The sequence below is a fragment of the Trachypithecus francoisi genome, unplaced genomic scaffold (genome assembly GCF_009764315.1).
Source record: "Trachypithecus francoisi isolate TF-2019V2 unplaced genomic scaffold, Tfra_2.0 Contig01579, whole genome shotgun sequence".
In the NCBI taxonomy this organism is placed as follows: domain Eukaryota; kingdom Metazoa; phylum Chordata; class Mammalia; order Primates; family Cercopithecidae; genus Trachypithecus; species Trachypithecus francoisi.
The window spans coordinates 33,415,754-33,434,226 of record NW_022681442.1 but is presented as its reverse complement, the minus strand read 5'-3'; positions in this window follow the sequence as shown (position 1 = coordinate 33,434,226).

The following is an 18,473-nucleotide window of genomic DNA, read 5'->3' as shown; positions in this document are numbered from 1 at the left end:
CTTTGAATGTGACCCAACACAAACTCATAAGCTTTCTTAAAACATTATGAGATTCTTTTGTGGATTTTTTTGTTCTTTTAGCTCATCAGCTATCATTAATGTTAGTGTATTTTATGCGTGGCTCAAGACAATTCTTCCAATGTGGCCCAAAGAAACCCAAAGATTGGACACCCATGATTTAAAGTAAATGGGAGGGCCGGGTGCAGTGGCTCAAGCCTGTAATCCCAGCACTTTGGGAGGCCGAGACGGGCGGATCACGAGGTCAGGAGATCGAGACCATCCTGACTAACACGGTGAAACCCCGTCTCTACTAAAAACACAAAAACTAGCCGGGCGAGGTGGCGGGCGCCTGTAGTCCCAGCTACTCGGGAGGCTGAGGCAGGAGAATGGCGTAAACCCGGGAGGCGGAGCTTGCAGTGAGCTGAGATCCGGCCACTGCACTCCAGTCCAGGCGACAGAGCGAGACTCCGCCTCAAAAAAAAAAAAAAATAAATAAAAAAATAAAGTAAATGGGAGGATGTGCGTAGGTTATATGAAAATACTACATTATTTTACATCAGGGGCTTGAGCACCTGTGGATTTTGGTATCCATGGGGGGCCCAGAACCAGTCTGCAGATATGGGAAATGCCTGCATAGTTATGGAATGGGTTAGAGGAGGCCACGATACTCAATTTTGTTGTGTAGTTGAGGGAACAGTGGTGACTGACTATACGTGGACAGGACGGGGCTGAGATGAGAATACCTCCCATTGCAGGGAGTCTGAAACCCCAGTGTGCACCAGAATGAGCATTAGGGGGCTGCCTAAATGCAGATTTCTCAGCCATACTGACGCAGGATGTCAGAGTGACACATCTGCATTTCAGCCAGCTTTCCGCGATCCTGACGCCAGTGGGTCCCTGAAGCACTCCTGTGCATCCACAAAACTGCCTCCCTCCCTGGGCTTAGCAGCCAGACAGCAGGCCACCAGCCCTGCTGGGTACCTGGGCAGGGCGACTTCCCCTTCAGCTGCATCTAACCTGAGGGAGGAGAAGCTGGCGTGTGCTGTGCGGGGCGGCCCCGCCTTCGGAATGTGTGGTTCAGCGGGGCAAACACCATCCTTTTTCACTACTCCGTGCCGTGAGCTGGTGCCACGGCGCCCCTCGGGATCTTCATTTACTTTGAGGGACAAAGGTAACAACTTAAGCTTCTCTGGGCCATTCTAAAAAGACACCCAAGCTGCCCAAATTATCCATTCCAAATTCATTTGGAATTCTAAGCAAGTAGGGCAAACTGGTGTTAATTAAATATTTAATTCATGTCCATTAAGGCTAGAATATTGGTTTTCATTCAAATTTATGGCCTGGTTGTATTTTTTATAGCTGCCCATATATTGCATATAGGTCATTGGTTCCCTTCCCTCAGTGAAGTGTTCAGTGTATTTATGCCCATTGTATAGGACTTGGAGCATAACTTGAGTATTTTAAGTGGTTATAGAGACATACAGTATTCACTTTATGACATTGTTGGTCACATCAGTGATAAATTTGCTGTCGAGTTACCACTGATCAGGCCAGTAACCACCAATTACAACCCTGTGCCTATGGGAAAATATGGGCTGCTTTACAGCAATCTATTTTATTATTCGATTTTCAGGAACCTGTTGAGGTTCAAATGTGAGTCCATTTGCACATTTACAAGGCAGCGGGCAGGGGTTGAAGGGCCCTTTCCCTCACATGGCCCAGGCAAAGTCTAGAAGCAGACTTCTGCAATTTCATACATGAGTTTCGACAGTCCCTCAAAGAGTTACAGAAAGTCACGGAGGGGACTCCCTCCAGGGTCCCTCTCATGAGTTACAGAGAGTCCCTGTAGAACAGAGTGACTGACTAATCTGTGCAGGGAGGAGAGGAACACAGAGGCCTCCCTTCCTCTTTTGTTCAGCCTTCTGGAAGCCCTGGCCCTGGAACTTTCACCTTTCAGGAATGATTCTTCTACCAGGGATGGGGAGCTGTAGAACTTCTGGTCTCCAACCAGCAACAGAACAGATGCTGAGGTCAGTTTGGGTTCAGTGGTGAAAATGGAGCCCAAACTGACCCTTCTTTCCTGGTAGCCCTTGTTTCCAGAAAATTGATGTGGCATAGCTTTCAATTTCCAGAATGGATGAAGTAGGCCCCGCTCTGTTTCATGTCACATAAGAGCTGGCAGAGAGCTTAGAGATCTGAGGGCCAATGTTCTTCTTTGAAGATTTTTTAAAAAGAGAAAAAAAATAATCTAACAACATACAAACAGAACTAATTTTTCCTGCAATCATACCATGTACCAGACCTACACTAAGGGTCGTGCAGGCATTGCCTCATTTAGCCCTCAGAATAGGCTGCTGAGGGAGGCATTCTTATTACCCCCGTTTACAGATAGGAGATGTGAGGCCCAGCGAGGTTGAGTAATTGATCCACTGTTACCCCAGCCGAAGGTGGCTCAGCTTTAAACTAGGTCTTCCTGATTCCCAGCCCAAGCTCTCAACCTTATGCTCTGAGAAATTCGTTGTTTAGTTGCGGAGTGGAAGTTTGGATCCTGAAGATCCCAGGGAGACGAGGAGGGGCAGAAGGCATAGAAATGGTCCAGAGGAAAACAAACACCCCCATCAAAAAGTGGGCAAAGGATATGAATAGACATTTCTCAAAAGAAGACATTCATACAGCCAACAGACACATGAAAAAATGCTCATCATCACTGGCCATCAGAGAAATGCAAATCAAAACCACAATGAGATACCATCTCACACTAGTTAGAATGGCAATCATTAAACAGTCAAGAAACAACAGGTGCTGGAGAGGATGTGGAGAAATAGGAACACTTCTACACTGTCGATGGGATTGTAAACTAGTTCAACCATTGTGGAAGACAGTGTGGCGATTCCTCAAGGATCTAGAACTAGAAATACCATTTGACCCAGCCATCCCATTACTGGGTATATACCCAAAGGATTATAAATCATGCTGCTATAAAGACACATGCACATGTATGTTTATTGCGGCACTATTCACAATAGCAAAGACTTGGAATCAACCCAAATGTCCATCAGTGACAGACTGGATTAAGAAAATGTGGCACATACACACCATGGAATACTATGCAGCCATAAAAAAGGATGAGTTTGTGTCCTTTGTAGGGACATGGATGCAGCTGGAAACCATCATTCTCAGCAAACTATCACAAGAACAGAAAACCAAACACCGCATGTTCTCACGCATAGGTGGGAACTGAACAATGAGATCACTTGGACTCGGGAAGGGGAACATCACACACCGGGGCCTATTATGGGGAGGGGGGAGGGCGGAGGGATGGCATTGGGAGTTATACCTGATGTAAATGACGAGTTGATGGGTGCTGACGAGTGGAAGGGTGCAGCACACCAACATGGCACAAGTATACATATGTAACAAACCTGCACGTTGTGCATATGTACCCTATAACTTAAAGTATAATAATAATAAAAAAAAGAAATGGTCCAGAGAGAAAGTTCAGAGACACAACCACAAACATATTCAGCCACTTTCTCCAGAAAGGGCCTCTGTCCTCTGGATCAGATCTGTTCCTGGCTGCACACGTCTGAGAACAGTTCCCACACTACTGGAAACTTCTCTGTTGTTAAGCAAAGCATTTTGGGATTTCTGCATGTTTGCAAAGTATCTTTGCCTCAATATTTCTGGAAGAGTTCTTGCTTCCACATGGCCTGGAAGCAGGCTGTGTGCATCCTAAACCTTTATTTAGAGCTGCTTCTGATGCTCACCACAAAGCCTTGATCACGTAACAATTGAAACACCACAAATTGTGACCTTATCAAACCCGCAAGAGTCGATCCCAGTAAACACTTGAGGTTTGGAGCAGCAGAGTAACCTGCCCACAGGCACACAGCAGAGCCCTAAGTAAGACCTAGTTCTCCAGGGACCTGCCCCATCTCTTCTCCCAAAGTTCATATCCCACTGTGTCCACCTGGAGCTTCAACTTGAGGTGCTTTCAGCTTTAAGGACACCTGGTGTTTTGGGAGAGCCACAGATGGCTCACAATCACTCTGTATTTCATTTCTGGACTTAGTTTTTATTTCAGTTCATTGCATCTCCATCCTTCACCTTGGCGGGAAGATGACTTTGTTTTCAAATAAAAGTCAAAAAGGAAGGATATCTGTTGGTGATGAGAATGCAAATTTGTAAAACCTTTCTGGAAAAGAGTTTGGCAATCTCTTATAAAGCTAAACACACTCTTACCATAGGATACAGTTCACGCCTAGGTATTTGCCCTGAAGAAATACACTTTTGTTCACAGAAAAACCTGTACATGACTGTTTATAGCAGCTCTATTCACAAAGGCCAAAAACAAAAACAAAAGCCCCACCTTGAAACAGTACACATGTCCGTCTTCATGTGAAGAGATGAACCGCAGCACGCCCATGCAGTGGAATGCCACTTAGCAACACAAGGAACAAACTACTGATACAGGCGGCGACATGGTGTATTTCAAAGGCATGGCACGGAATAGAAGAAGCCTGTCTCAAAGGCTACGGACTCGATGATTCCTTTATAAAGCATCCTGGAAAAGACAAAACCATGGTGATGAAGGACAGATCAGTGGTTGCCAAGGTTGTGGGTTGGAGGAGAGTGTGACGAGAAGAGGCAGCACGAGGTGTTGGGGATGATGGAACTGCCTGTACTCCCAAACTGTGGTGGTGGGTATGTGAACCTATACATGTGTTAAAACTTGTGGAACTCTACACCAAAATTAAGGTAAAAATGAAAAAGGAAAAGCTCCATTTCTGCTAGAACAATCTAGCTCTGACAGCACAGGAAGAAGGATTTCATGTTGGGGAGAGTGGTTCTTGGCCAAGTCTGAGGATCCCACCTTTCTGCCCTCCAGACCAGCAGGACAAACCCTGGTCTAAGGCTTTGGCTCCAGGAGGTGCGTCCATCACCAGCAGGTCCCTCCGTGCTTGGAGGATGTCCACCCAGCTGACAGTCCATCTCCACCTCCACACGGAGTTGGGGGGGGCAGCAGGCTACCAGCTCCAAGACTTTCTCTGGACTCCTTTGGGAGTGGCCCAGAGGTTCTGGGGCTCCTTTTCCTCTGGATGCTGGGGAACAGCCAGATGGCTCCAGGTGACAGAGGTGTCACTCACAATGGTTGTTCCTTTGAGCTATGCTCCACTCCTTGGGATTCCGGAGAAAAGAAGCCTACCTTCCACTTCTAACCCCCAAATCATACACATATCCACAGGAAGCAAGCAGCAGTCACTCCACACTGCTACTACTGGGAAAAGTCTTCCAGAATCAAATTAGCTTGAACTGGCCAACCTAGCCAGGAGCCCAGGCACGCAGACATGAATAACCTGAGGATTCCAGGAAGAGGAACTGGAGGGCAGTCAGCTCCCAGAGCAATGGCACTGAGGTTGGCAGTGCCTTCTGGCCCTGTCTGAGCAGGAACACATGTCTGCAGTTGGGAGCTCTGTGGATGGCCCTTGTACCACAGAGTCATATCAGAAGGCAGGAGGAGAAAAGGCCAGGTGGTGGCTTTAACCATTTGTGGTCCCAAAGGAGTGGTCCTCAGAGTGGCAGCTCATGGCACAAGTGACTGGCAAGGCCGTAGTGCAGAGCTGGGCAATCCTGGGCAGGCTGGGGCTGCCGGCTTTGGCTGCTAGTACTTTTCTCCATTTACTCATCAGACTGAAAAACAACTCGGCCCACTTGCGCTGAGCTCTGCCCTGCATTTTTCACCTTTGAGCTATCATTCCAAGGAAGACATACCAGCCCAGGAGGAAAGTTTTGGCCAAGTTGAAAGGGAAGGGCTTGGGGAATGGAAAGTCCTCTGGAACCTTGCTCAGATGGTGACTGCCTGACCCAGATTTTGCCTTTTCAAAAATATGCTTGGAGCTCAAAGGCCCGGGTGTCATGTAGACATGGGCGTGACAGAGTCACAGGGAAAACACATCAACCAGAGCACAGCTGGATCCTCACTCAGAGGAACCTCAAGCCTGAACGTCTGGCAGGACTCCAAAGGTCAGCCTGGCTGTCACATGTTTCTGCAGGGGCTTCTGGGGACACCCACAGAGGTGAGGCTTGAGCCCACCCAGTGTTGGGTCTTCTCTTGGGGCCAGCTCCTGTCTCAACATGAGACTCCTCTCCCCTGTCCCCATCTCCTGGGTGTCTTATTTTCCATCCTCTGGCTTGGATGCTGAGACCCGGGAGGTGACTCCAGGAGGCACACAGTGTGGCTGCTCCACTGGGCGATGTTTCTGCTGCCTGGTCTATGTTGACAGGTGTTTCCCTGACTTGACACTCCTACAGGGATGGAGCTGGAGAAAACGGGCCAGTGCAAAATTGTACATGTGTCCTCTCACCCCGCCCCAACACACACACACTTTACTGGCATCTGTATGACAAGAAAAAAAGCCCCTACCCTTTCTCTTTCTAGCAGGGCAAATGGGTTTGACCTAGTAAAAACAATATCTGGTCTCATCCTCATCTGCTTCGAGGAGTTAATTCCTCACTGCTCCCCCTGCCCCAGGAGGAAGGAGGGGAGGAAATACTGAGACTGAAAGGGATGAGCCTCTAGGCTAGCCTTTTCTGGTTCCCAGTCTCTAGAGTATGGTTGTTCAGCCCTGAATTACTTGGGCACCAGCTGGTGCCTAGTACCATGACAAGCTCGGGTGTCACCCCAACCCTGGCTACGTGGGGCCCCTGCAGTTCCATGATTTCCAAAGTGTCAAGACAAAGCAAACTTTATTTTATTATTTGTTTAATAAATAATAAATAATGTCGCCCAGGCTGAAGTGCAGTGGTGCAATCACGGCTCACTGCAGCCTCAGCCTCTGGGTTCAAGAGATCCTCCTACCTCAGCCTCCTGTGTAGCTGAGACTACAGGTGCATGCCACCACACCAGGCTAATTTTTAATTTTTTTCATGGAAATGGTGTCTCACTATGTTGCCCAGGCTGATCTCAAACTCCTGGACTCAAGCGATCCTCCTGCCTTCGCCTCCCAAAGAACTGGGATTACAGGCATCAGCCACTATGCCTGGCCAAGGCAAACTCTAGTTTCTTAGCTTTCGTGCTGCAGCCCTGGGTCTCTTTGATTCTCTCTCACCTGCTGTGGTCCCCCTGGCTATAAAGCAGACTGCCAGATAGTATCTCTCAGCCCAGCCCCACTGTTCTATATTCTGCTTTGTAGTGCCCAAGCTGGGATGCTGCAAACCACACATTTCCTTTGCCAGCTGCTCACTGGTAGGTGCTGCCAATGGGGAGGCCAGAAGGAAGCAAGGGGCAGGAGGAGGGAGTTGGGCCTGGCTCCTTCCTGATTTGCTTCTTGGTCCTGGCAACATTACCCGATGATTGTTCTCCATCCTGGCAGCAGGAGTCAGTTTCAGTTTCTAGCCGTTTTTATTTTGTTTTGTTTTGTTTTCACACTTCTAGAATCAGCCTCACTGTGCCCCCTCAGATATACCAGCCAGGCAGCACCTACCTCTTTGAAGTCTGGGTCCCAGCTTCTCCCCCATCGCAGGCAGCCACTCCTCCCAGCTTATAGGTTCTAATAACCCCTCCCTTCCCTTTCTTCCTGCAGTGGGGTGCTAGCTGCTTTTTGTAGTTATTCACTCTGCTACCTCAATGTGTCCCTCATTTCTTTTTTTTTTTTTTTTTTTTTTTTGCCATTTCAGCCATCCAGTACAGGTTTGACCAATTCTCCAGATTAAATTCTCTCTGTTAAAATAACTGCTGTGGTTTCTGTTTTCCTGACCAGACACTGACTGATACAGACCCCATGGCTGCCAAACAGGCTGCATGAGGAAGCTGTAATTTACCATCTGTTTTTCCTCCTTCAAAGGAGTAGGTGGCTTCCAGCTTACCCAGTTACTATACTGCATTGAGGTCATTCCAGCCCAAAGCAGAAAACCCTGAAACCTCGGTCAGCCTGTGTAACCTGATCATGGGCACAGTGATGATTCTGTTCTGTTCTTATGGTAACACCTTTTTGCAGATTTCCTCGAGGTCCCTGCAGGACAGGGAGGAAGGCCATGATGGGAGCCATCGGCCTCAGGTCTCCTTAGGCTTGTAGAACCTTCTGTTCCCCAAATGGCTATGAGGCACCCCTCCAGGCTCCCAATCTCCACGGCTCCCTCCCAGGTTGCCCCCGCCCCTTGGTTCTCACCTCTCTCCTCCTAATTGGTTACCAGGGGATGGTCTCCATGGTTCTAAGTAGGCAGGGTCCCCACAGGGCCCAGACTGGGAGGACAGAGGAGATTCTAACACACGCAACAGTTAGGGTTGAGCTTTTCCCAACTCAGTGGCAACATCCCTCACAGAGCCTCAGAGCTGGAAGAGAACCCAGAGACCAACTATCCCCACCCTGCCATTCTACAGAAGAAACCAGAGCCCACAGAGGTCAGGCAGCTTGTCTAAGGTTACATAGCTTGCAGAGGCAAGTCTATGGCTAAGGACAAAACCTCTGTCTCTGGAGAGCTCCCAGTTCTTCCCAGGAACCACGCTGAGATCACGCAGTCTACAAGTCTCTGCAGGCCAGCAGAGGTCACTTGTTTCTGCCCGGCATCCTCTCCTAGATTTCCTGAGAAGTGGGGAGAGCTCTCTGCTTCCCCTGACTTATCTCTGAGCTTCCTCTGAGTTCCCTGACCCCTCAGGCTCTTTCTTGTCTCTATTTCTGGTCCAGCTCTCTGATTCTCTGCCCGTTCTAACCGCCTTTCCCGACCCAGCCCCAAAGGCTTTCTGCCCCTCTTAGGGAGTTGGGCTCTCAGTCTCCCATTACCAATGGACCTTGGCAGTCAGTCCTGGCTGTTGGGTTATGTGAACAGTGGCTTCATGCAGGGTACACCCCTGGAATCACAGGCAAGTCCCTGCCCCACTGCCCCATGGCATTGATTGAGCCACCTCTCATGAAAACCCTGTTTTTCTCAAATTGCAGGTCTGTAAGTACCATCTTCTGAGCATTCTTGGGAAGGTGGGGCAACATCCTTAAAAGTCCAGACATGATTGCTCTATTGATCAGCCCAGGTTACTCCCGAAAGCCTTTTTCTCTGGCGAGTTTGTCTGTGCAAAAGAAAGGAAAGACAGGCCGGGCGCGGTGGCTCAAGCTTGTAATCCCAGCACTTTGGGAGGCCGAGACGGGCGGATCACGAGGTCAGGAGATCGAGACCATCCTGGCGAACACGGTGAAACCCCGTCTCTACTAAAAAATACAAAAAACTAGCCGGGCGAGGTGGCAGGCGCCTGTAGTCCCAGCTACTCGGGAGGCTGAGGCAGGAGAATGGCGTAAACCCGGGAGGCGGAGCTTGCAGTGAGCTGAGATCCGGCCACCGCACTCCAGCCTGGGCGACAGAGCGAGACTCTGTCTCAAAATAAATAAATAAATAAATAGAAAGGAAAGACATTGTATCCCTTTGAGTGGTGAAAGCAGAGCTAGTTCTGAGAAATCACATCTGAAGCTGTCACCCCAGGCACAGCATAACAGAACCTCTACTTATGTTTGTGGTGCGAGGCAGTTTGCTTTAGTTCAGGGGCTCTCATGTCTGATGTAAATCAAAATCACCTGGGAAGCTGTTTAAAAATAAGTTCCTGCCCCCACCCCTGAACTTTGAAAACGGAGCCCCTGGGGGCGGGGGTCTAAGGATCTGTGTATTTTAAAACACTCTCTGAATGATTCTGTTGCTCTGCCAAGTTGAGAAGCCCTGCCTAGACAGATAACAGAGGATACAGGAAGGCTGCTAGCACATCTGCACATCTTGGTAGAAAAAAAGCATGCAGTGGAGGGTCTGAGTGCATGGGGAATGAGGCTATATCGTTAAAATCTTGGAGACTGCGCATTTGTCCTAGAACAGGCTGTGTGGGGACAGATTCTGGGCTCATCTCTCTGCACGAGTAGCCTTTCTTGGTCAGGAGTGTCTCCTTCAGGGTCATGCCACCTCTGGAACATAGACTGAGAAACCAAGAGACCTGTCACTCTGGCATCCTCTCCTGCCAGGGACACTGGGTGACTCTGGGACTGCACACACCTTTGAGGACTTTCATGCAAATACGATGCCTGCAGTGTTTCCCATCACGGCCCCCATGCAATGAGAGTTATTGAATGGCATTTGTAGGTCCCACTTTGACAGGGACCATTAGCTTTTTATTCTGCATGCATCTGATGACAAGAAAAATGCATTTAAAAAATATGTGACTGAAGCATCTTTGCCGTTATCACTTCTAAAGTTTTATCTATCTATCTATCTATCTATCTATCTATCTATCTATCTGTCGTCATCTATCCATCTATCTATCATCTGTCTGTCTATCCTACAATAATTTAACAATTTTTATACATGGATCAGCTTTGGAAGGTGGTTTGCACTGGGAGTTGGAGTGACTTTGTTGGACATCTGTTCACCTATCTTCCCTGGGAATGGCTCCCCTGCTCAGTAACCACATTCCTGCTGGGTGACCTGTGAAGCCTGGCCTGTTTGCACCAGGGGTGATTCTAAACAGGCTCAATCAGATTTTCTCTTCCAATAAATTGGAGTTGGGACTGAGAAAATGAAGCCAATCTGGTCCAGTGTCTGTTCTGGCCCTACAATGTGATAGTCACGAACAACAGAGAGCACAATGGGCTGAGTGGATGGAAGAACAGAGACAACTGACCTACAGAGGGAATAAGGAGACCCTGGGGAAGGGTGGTCATTCCCAGGGAAACAGATGAACACATGTCCAACAAAGTCACCTTAACTCCCAGTACAAACCTCTTTCAATGCTGATCCACAGTCTACAGATGAGCAGCTGAGATTTGAGCAGTCACATGACTGTTTCAAGAGCACCCAGGTGCCCAGTCTATGGCTCCTATTCTCCCTACCCTGAATGGAAGCTTTGGAAACCAGTTTAGTTTTCCATTTGGGGCAGGGAGGCAAAACTGGTAGAATGCCTAAAAGTTGTTAAGTTGTTGTATGAGAGACAGATAATATATAGATGATAGACAGATGATAGATAGATAGATAATAGATAGAGATGATAGATAGAGATAGACAGGAGATGGTGAAGGGGCCTGGTGATCTTACAGGTCCCAGTTTGCAGCGCTACTGAGGGGTGGGATACTCATACTCTTGGCTTCCGTAAGACACCACCATGCCCTAAGGCAACCCCCATTTTATTTTACATAAACCCCACACCCGTCTTTTGTTACTTGCAGCCATTGATTCCTAACTCATGAACAGGAAGAGGGCCCACCAATCCAGAGATTGGAAGTCTACAAGAGCAGCCTAGGCAGAACATTGAGGCTACAATGGATATTAATGTTAGGATTCTCTTATTGAGCACCTACTACATGACAGACACGATATAAGTATTTTATATTCACCAACCTTTTAAATCTCCTCAACAAACTTGAAGGGCAAATGTTATTATCTTACCTTACAGAAAAGGGGCTGAGGCTCATGGAGAAGAGACACCTTTCTCAACTCACTTAATGGAGGATAGAATGGAGACTCAGACCCAGGTCTGCATGATTTGACAACCTATCTTCTTTACACCACGCTGCTTTTCTGTGTGGTGTAAGACTGAAGCAGATGCGGATGCTGTTAATATTAGATGTGGCTGGCATATGGAGGGCAAAATCCAGTAAAGCAGAGGCAGCAGACCCAGCTGAAGGTCTGAGGGTCCACTGGGTCCAAGAGTATCAAGCAGAGCCTGGCCAGTACCCTGGAGAGCTCCGAAGAAGCAACAGAGACGACATACGTTTGCTCCTCGGAGACACAGGCCTGCCTGGCAGCTCCACCTCTGCAGGCTAGAGGGAGGGATTATTCACACACATGAAGAGGGGTTATTCCCTGGAACCCCGGGATTATCTTGGATCATCTCCTCTCCCTCCCTCCAATCCAGCCCCACTGTATACGTTTTTCTCTGCATCAGCTTTGGAGAGGGAATGCTGTCTTAAGGTGCCCATGTCTTCACATCCAGAGTTGAAAATAACTTGAGTAGTCTCTTTCAAACCAGCCCACCTTTTCATAAATGAAGCAACTGGTAAATGTGATCTGTTAATCATGTCAGCTTTCCTTTGGCAATGTAAAAACCAAACTGACTGCTTTGCATAATAAAAGGTTAAAATTATGAGCCATACAGGGAAAAAATAAAGCTTAATCATTCAGGCTCAAAATTTGTGACCGAAGCTTCTTGCTCTTGCTTTTCACTTTTGCTCCTTCGTCACATGTCTGACCTCAACTACGGCTGTTTATTTTTAATCTGCGTTTCCCCAAAATAGATATTAATAATTTTCCTGCAGCTTTTCTGGCAACACCGTCTACATTGTCCAAGAGCAACGAGATTTCTTTAACTATATGCATTTGGGGTTTTCTTTGACACTGTAAATGGATCTTTTGCGTGGTATTTAAGTTGGCTCTTTGTGGGAAATGTTGGCCAGTTCAGACTTCCTTAATAAGTTCTTCATGACTGCATTTGTGATGATGTTAATGAAACCATTCTGAATATCAGTGGGCAGATAATGAGCCCAGAGGCAGAGACCAGGGCGAGGGCCCAGATGGAGGGAGGAGTTGGGGTGACTGAGCAGAAGTGGGGGCAAAGTGGTCTTTCTGGTTCCTAAAGCAAAGTGATATGAATTCAAAACCCCTAGAGCCTGACTTTTCTCCCTCCATGTGGAGAGGTTTTGGAGGGGGGTATCCAAGAGTTTAATGGTTCTGTCTTCAGCCTGCATAAGAGAATGAGACTCAGAAGACTGTTCTCCTCCTGGAAGAGAAGCAAGCTAGGACATTTTCTCTCACACTCATGGAGAGACACTGGGCCTTGATGCTCTTTGGATGCACTTGGCTTTGGACCCCCCTTTCTTGCTCTCCCTGCAGACCCCCATGCTGGCCTACCTCCCTACCCTGACCCCAGCACCCCACACCTACACTGCCAGGAGGAGTGCCCAGCCTCCCACCTCACTCTTCCTTTTTCAATCCGTGTTGGCCTGGGTTCCTGTTTCTGCAGCCTCTGGCCATTCTCTTGTATTGGGGAGGGTGCAGGAGGTACCAGGGGCTCCTCTCAGGTCTCAGGGCTTCATCAGTCTGCTCCCTGAGTCTCTGGGTGACCAAGGGCTGTCTATTCCGGGCCAAGCCAGCTGTTCAGAGAATGGAAGGGAAAAGTCAAAGGTCTTGATGGGGCCATGTTGGAGGGATCTGAGATGAGAGGCAGAAAGAGGCAATGCCCCCATCCAGGCTGCCACATTCAGATGATGCATTGCACAGCGTGGAGGCCCCATTCATGTCTTACACACTGCAGATGTGTAAGAGAATGATGACAGGTTCCTGGCAATCAGGTATCTTATACTAACAAAATCAATACATGACAACACTTTTTCAACAATCGGAAGTAAAGTATGTTGTGTAAGGGGAATCTTTCTCTACTTTGCCCAAAGATGCTGTATAGGCTGGGGTGACTCTCCATTTGGGAACCCCATAAATTTTGAGGGACTTTCTGCATCTCCAAAACTGCTGTGTGACAGTACTCAGACCAGTGTCCTCATGCAGGGAAGGGCAGCAGGGGGAAGAGGCTCGTGTCCAGAGGGAGGGGTATGTCATCACATATGAAGTAAATCTCATTCTACCAGTTTCGCCTCCCTGCCCCAAATGGATAACTAAACTGATTTCCAAAGCTTCCATTCAGGGTAGGGAGAATAGGAGCCATAGACTGGGCACCTGGGTGCTCTTGAAACAGTCATGTGACTGCTCAAATCTCAGCTGCTCATCTGTAGACTGTGGTGGCTGTTATACCCATTGACCTTACCTCCTGGGGACACTAGGAGGTGCAGGCAGAGAAATGATGCCCACGTGCTTTGGAATCTAAGAAGTGGAGTTGTTTAAAACCTCTGACACCATAAGATACACAGGGCTGCAGCAGGGGTCAGCTCATTCCTCGCCCCAGCAAACAGCAACTTCCATTTCATCCTAGACATTCCAAAGGTGCTGGAATAACAGGCTGCTCTTCAGAAGGGTCATTCGATAGCTGTGGCCCTGCTTGGCCCTGCTGGCTCTTCCCAGAAGAAAACAAACAGGAAGGCAAGTTGGCAGTAAACAGAAGGGGACCGGGGGCCAACAGGCAGACTCAGAGGGTGCTGTTGAGCCAGATGTGGAAGTGTTACTCTAGGCAACAGATAACCCAGCTGAGCAGCCCAGTCAACGAGTCCCCTAGAGAGGTCACCGGAAGGCCAGGAGCTGTGGCTTTGCCTCGCAGTGGGCTCAGAGAGCATTTCCTCCTCTCTGCCAGATGCCAGGTGACAGCATGGCTCACGTGTCGGTTTGTGTCTACCTTGGCCTTGTCCCTGGAGCCTGGAGCTCTCATGTCAATCCCAGGCAGCTTGGTTAAACAACTTCTTTTCCAGCTGGGAGCGGGGCATGCCCCAGCCTGGCCCCGTGGTCCCAGCTCCCAGACAGCTGGTCTTCCAGCTGGAGCATGCAAAGGTGCCAGAGCGGCAGAACCACTCAAGAAATTGATTTTAAAGGGAGGCTTGGAGGTTATGTGTATCTCATTTGTACCCCCACCCCCACCCCACAAGCTGTTCCCTGTAGCCAAACATCTCAGCTCAGGGGAGTGCAAAGCTGATAAAAATAGATTTTAGCCAGAGTGGCAGAAAAGGGAGGAGAGGACAGAGACTCAGCGCACCCCTCCTTCCTGAGAAATCAGCACAGGCCATGTGCTCTACCCTGGGTGAGGGGCAGGTGCTCCTTACCATCTTCCATCTCCAAAACCGCTGTGTGGCAGTACTCAGACCAGTGTTCTCATGCAGGGAAGGGCAGCAGGGGGAAGAGGCTCATGTCCGGAGGGAGGGGTATGTCATCACTTAATAGAGGATGAGAGCTTGGTTGTCGGGAATAATAATAGTGATCATGGTAATAATAGTAGTAATAGCTAACATTAGTGAGCGCTGGCTATAATGTTAGGTACTGCTATATTTACTGTTTAATTTACTCCTCCTAGCACAAGTATAACAGTTATGGTGTCATAGTCAGTTTGGGTTACCATAAAAAGATACCGTAAACTGTGGGATGGGGGTTGAGGGCTTATACACTTAATTCTCGAGTTTGGAGGGTGCCAGCATAGTCAGGTTCTGGTGAGCATCCTCCTCTGGATTATGGACTGCTGACTTCTCATTGTGTCCTCACATGGTGGAAAGAGTGAGACAGCTCTCTGGGGTCCCTTAGAGAAAGGCATTTTTCTCATTCACAAGGGCTCCACCCTCATCACAAAATCTCGTCCCAAAGTCCCCACCTCCTAATACCTTCACATTGGGGGTTAGAATTTCAACAGATGAATTTGAGGGGAAACAAACATTCAGTCTATTGCATTTTGTCAGCTCCATTTCCCAGATGAGAAACCAAAGCTGAAAGAGAGTGAGTTTCGGCCTGAAGCTGCCCAGCTGGTCTGCAGCAATTGCCAGGATCCAAACGCAGGTCCGTCCAACAGTAAAGCTCACAGGCCTAGCCATGGGGCTATGTGGGAAGTGGACCTGCCTGTGGGGCTTGTGGATCCAAGCCATGCAGAAGAGAAGTTGACCAGCCAGGGACTCTGGGGAACGAGGGCACAGGGATAGACAGGTGCTGGTGGCTCAGACAGATGTTCGGTACCTGAGAGGGTGCCCTTGAGAAATAGCCTGGGATATGGTCCTAGCAGATGTGCCTCATGCCCTGGGAGTCTGGGGAAGGCTAGGCAGTGGGTGCCTGTTGGGAGGGTGAAATGAGTGATCCAGCAAGCAGGTGGCCAGCCCGGGGAAAGGTTCCAAAAGTTCCAATGCAGTGACTCCCAGCCGTCCATTCAAGGGCTCTTCTGAAGGCTTCAGGGGCTTCTACAGATTTAGAACCCAGGTCTGCCCAGTGAGCCTTTCTGGGGAGGGGGCTTGGGAGCTGGTTTTACACAAGCTGCATGATCCTGACTCAGATGCTCCAGGAACCACATTGCCAGAAGCTCTAGCCAGGAGAAGTGGTGAGAGCAGGGCAGGCCCCAGGGTCAGAGACAATGGGGCTGCAGGAGAGGCAGTCAAGCCTGAGCTCAGGCAGCAGGAGGTGAGGTGGGGGCTGGCCACCAGGGCAGACACTGGCTGCCAAGAGGAGACTCTAGCTGAGTGGAGTGAAGGCTTCAGGTTCTTCCATGTAGGGCAGATGGGGCAGAAGTTAGGATTCAGGCTTAAAGCAGTGGGAATGGGAGGAATCTTCTCATTTCCCTGCTTACAACTTTATAGGGACTTCCCGCACCCTTACAATAAGTGCAAACTCCTTCCGTGGCTATCAAGGCTGCATGGTGGAGCCCTTGGCCATTTGACCTCAGCCCTCCAACTTCCCCGTCCTTATTAGGCTCTATCCACATTGCTCTTCTTACCTCTGAGCCTCCGAACATTCTGGTCCTTTTGCCCTGATGAGTTTCCTCCCTAGTGTGATAGTGTTTTCTAGGGGAGCTTCCTCAGACTTTGGACCCCTCTCTGAGATGGACACCCTCCCCCTCTACCTCCACAATTATTTTCTGTCTCAGCCACTTGCTGCTTTCTTGCAGGGTTCTCACCAATATTTGTAATGTTTTGCCCCCACTGCTCCCAATAGAGTACGCACTCTGTGAGGCTGGGAACATGTCAGTCTCGTTTACCTGTGTATCCAAGTACCTGCCACTTGGTTGGCACCTGATTGGTGGGGGGATGTGGGGAAACTGCAAGTCTTCAGGAAACTCTCTTTGGAAACTTTCTGAAACATGTTCTTTTACACCAACAGTGATAGGAAAGTCGGGAAAATCCACATCACCTCTGGTTTTGTTGTCCAGGTCTGAAAAAGATAATGGGGTGGGGAAGAGGGGGTAAGTTCTCTGTCTTGCTGGAAAAGGTAAAATAAATAAATACAACAAAAATTGACAGGTTATCCTTCCTCAAGGCTCTGCTTCAAATGCCACCTCCTCCAGGAATGCCTTCCTGATCACCACCTGCATTAGCCAGTTGGGCGTGGTGGCTCCCTCCTCTGAATTTGTGCTCCCCCTTTGATGTGTCTTCTGTGGTGCCTCTCACACGCTGCCTGGATTGTGCCGGTTGTGCGTGCATGTCTTATGTGTTATATATGTGTCTTGATTCATCAGGATGCTTTTGATTGCAAATGACAGAAACTTGACTCAACTAGCTTAACCCATGAGAAATTTATCAATTCATGTAGCTAGGAAGAAAGAGGTGGTGTTAGCATCAGAGGAGCTGGATGGATCTGGGGAAACTCTGATGAGAGCCTCTCTCTCTCTTTTTCTTCCTCTTCTTTTCCCCATTCCCCATCACTTCACTTCCTGGCTTTTCTCATTGTCTTCCATCCAACAGTTCTCTATGTGGTAGGGAATATGACCACTGCCCAGCTCCAGGCTTATCACATCACTGGTCACTATCCATGGCAGATGAGCCTCTCTCCCAGTCCTCATAGCAGATCTCATGGAAGTGTCCTAAGTGGCCCTACTTGCTCATATGCCCAGTCTTTCGACCAATCACTCTGAATGGGAAGGGGGATTAACGAGGCCTTGTTACGGGTCCGTCCTCTTAGTCAGGGCACAGACCACTATGATTGGCCACCTCACTAGAATCATAATTAGAGAGAGGGAGGAGTAGTTGCCAAAAGAAAGGAACATGAGAAAGGGGTGCTGGGCAGATAAACGTCTTAGAAATTTACTCACTTATCTTATAACGGCTTCTATTTTTAAAGTGTCTGCGTGTTAGACTTGGTGTAAGACCTTTTCCATAAGCTGTTTCTAATCCCTTTAGTTGCCAGTGAAGGTGGGTGTGTTAGGCTGTTCTTCTGTTGCTATAAAGCAAGCTTGTCCAACCCATGGCCCATGGATGGCTTTGAATGCAGCCTGGCACAAATTCGCAAACGTTCTGGGCAGTTGTATTTTTTATTTCTTTAGCTCATCAGCTATTGTTAGTGTTTGTGTGCTTTACGTGTGGCCCAAGACAATTCTTCTTCCAATGTGGCCCAGGGAAGCCAAAAGACTAGACACCCCTGTTATAAAGAAATGTCTGAGACTGGGTAATTTATAAAGGGAAGAGGGCCAGATACAGTGGCTCAGGCCTGTAATGCCAGCACTTCGGGAGGCCAAGGCAGGAGGACTGAGTCCAGAGCTTCACCACCAGCCTGGCTAACATGGCAAGACTTATATCTACAAAAAATACAAAAAGTAGCCAGGCACGGCGGTGCTCGCCTATAGTCCCAGCTACTTGGGAGGCTAGGGTGGGAGGATGGCTTGAGCCCAGGAGATCAATTTGCAGGGAGCTATGATTGTGCCACTGCACTGCAGCCTGGGTGACAGGGTGAGACCCTATCTCAAATAAATAAATAAATAAATAAATAAGTAAATAAAAGAGGTTTAATTGGCTCACGGTTCTGCAGGCTTTATAGGAAGTGTGGCGCCAGCATCTGCTCAGCCTGCGGGGAGGTCTCAGGAAGCTTTTACTTATGGTGGGAGGGGAAGTCAG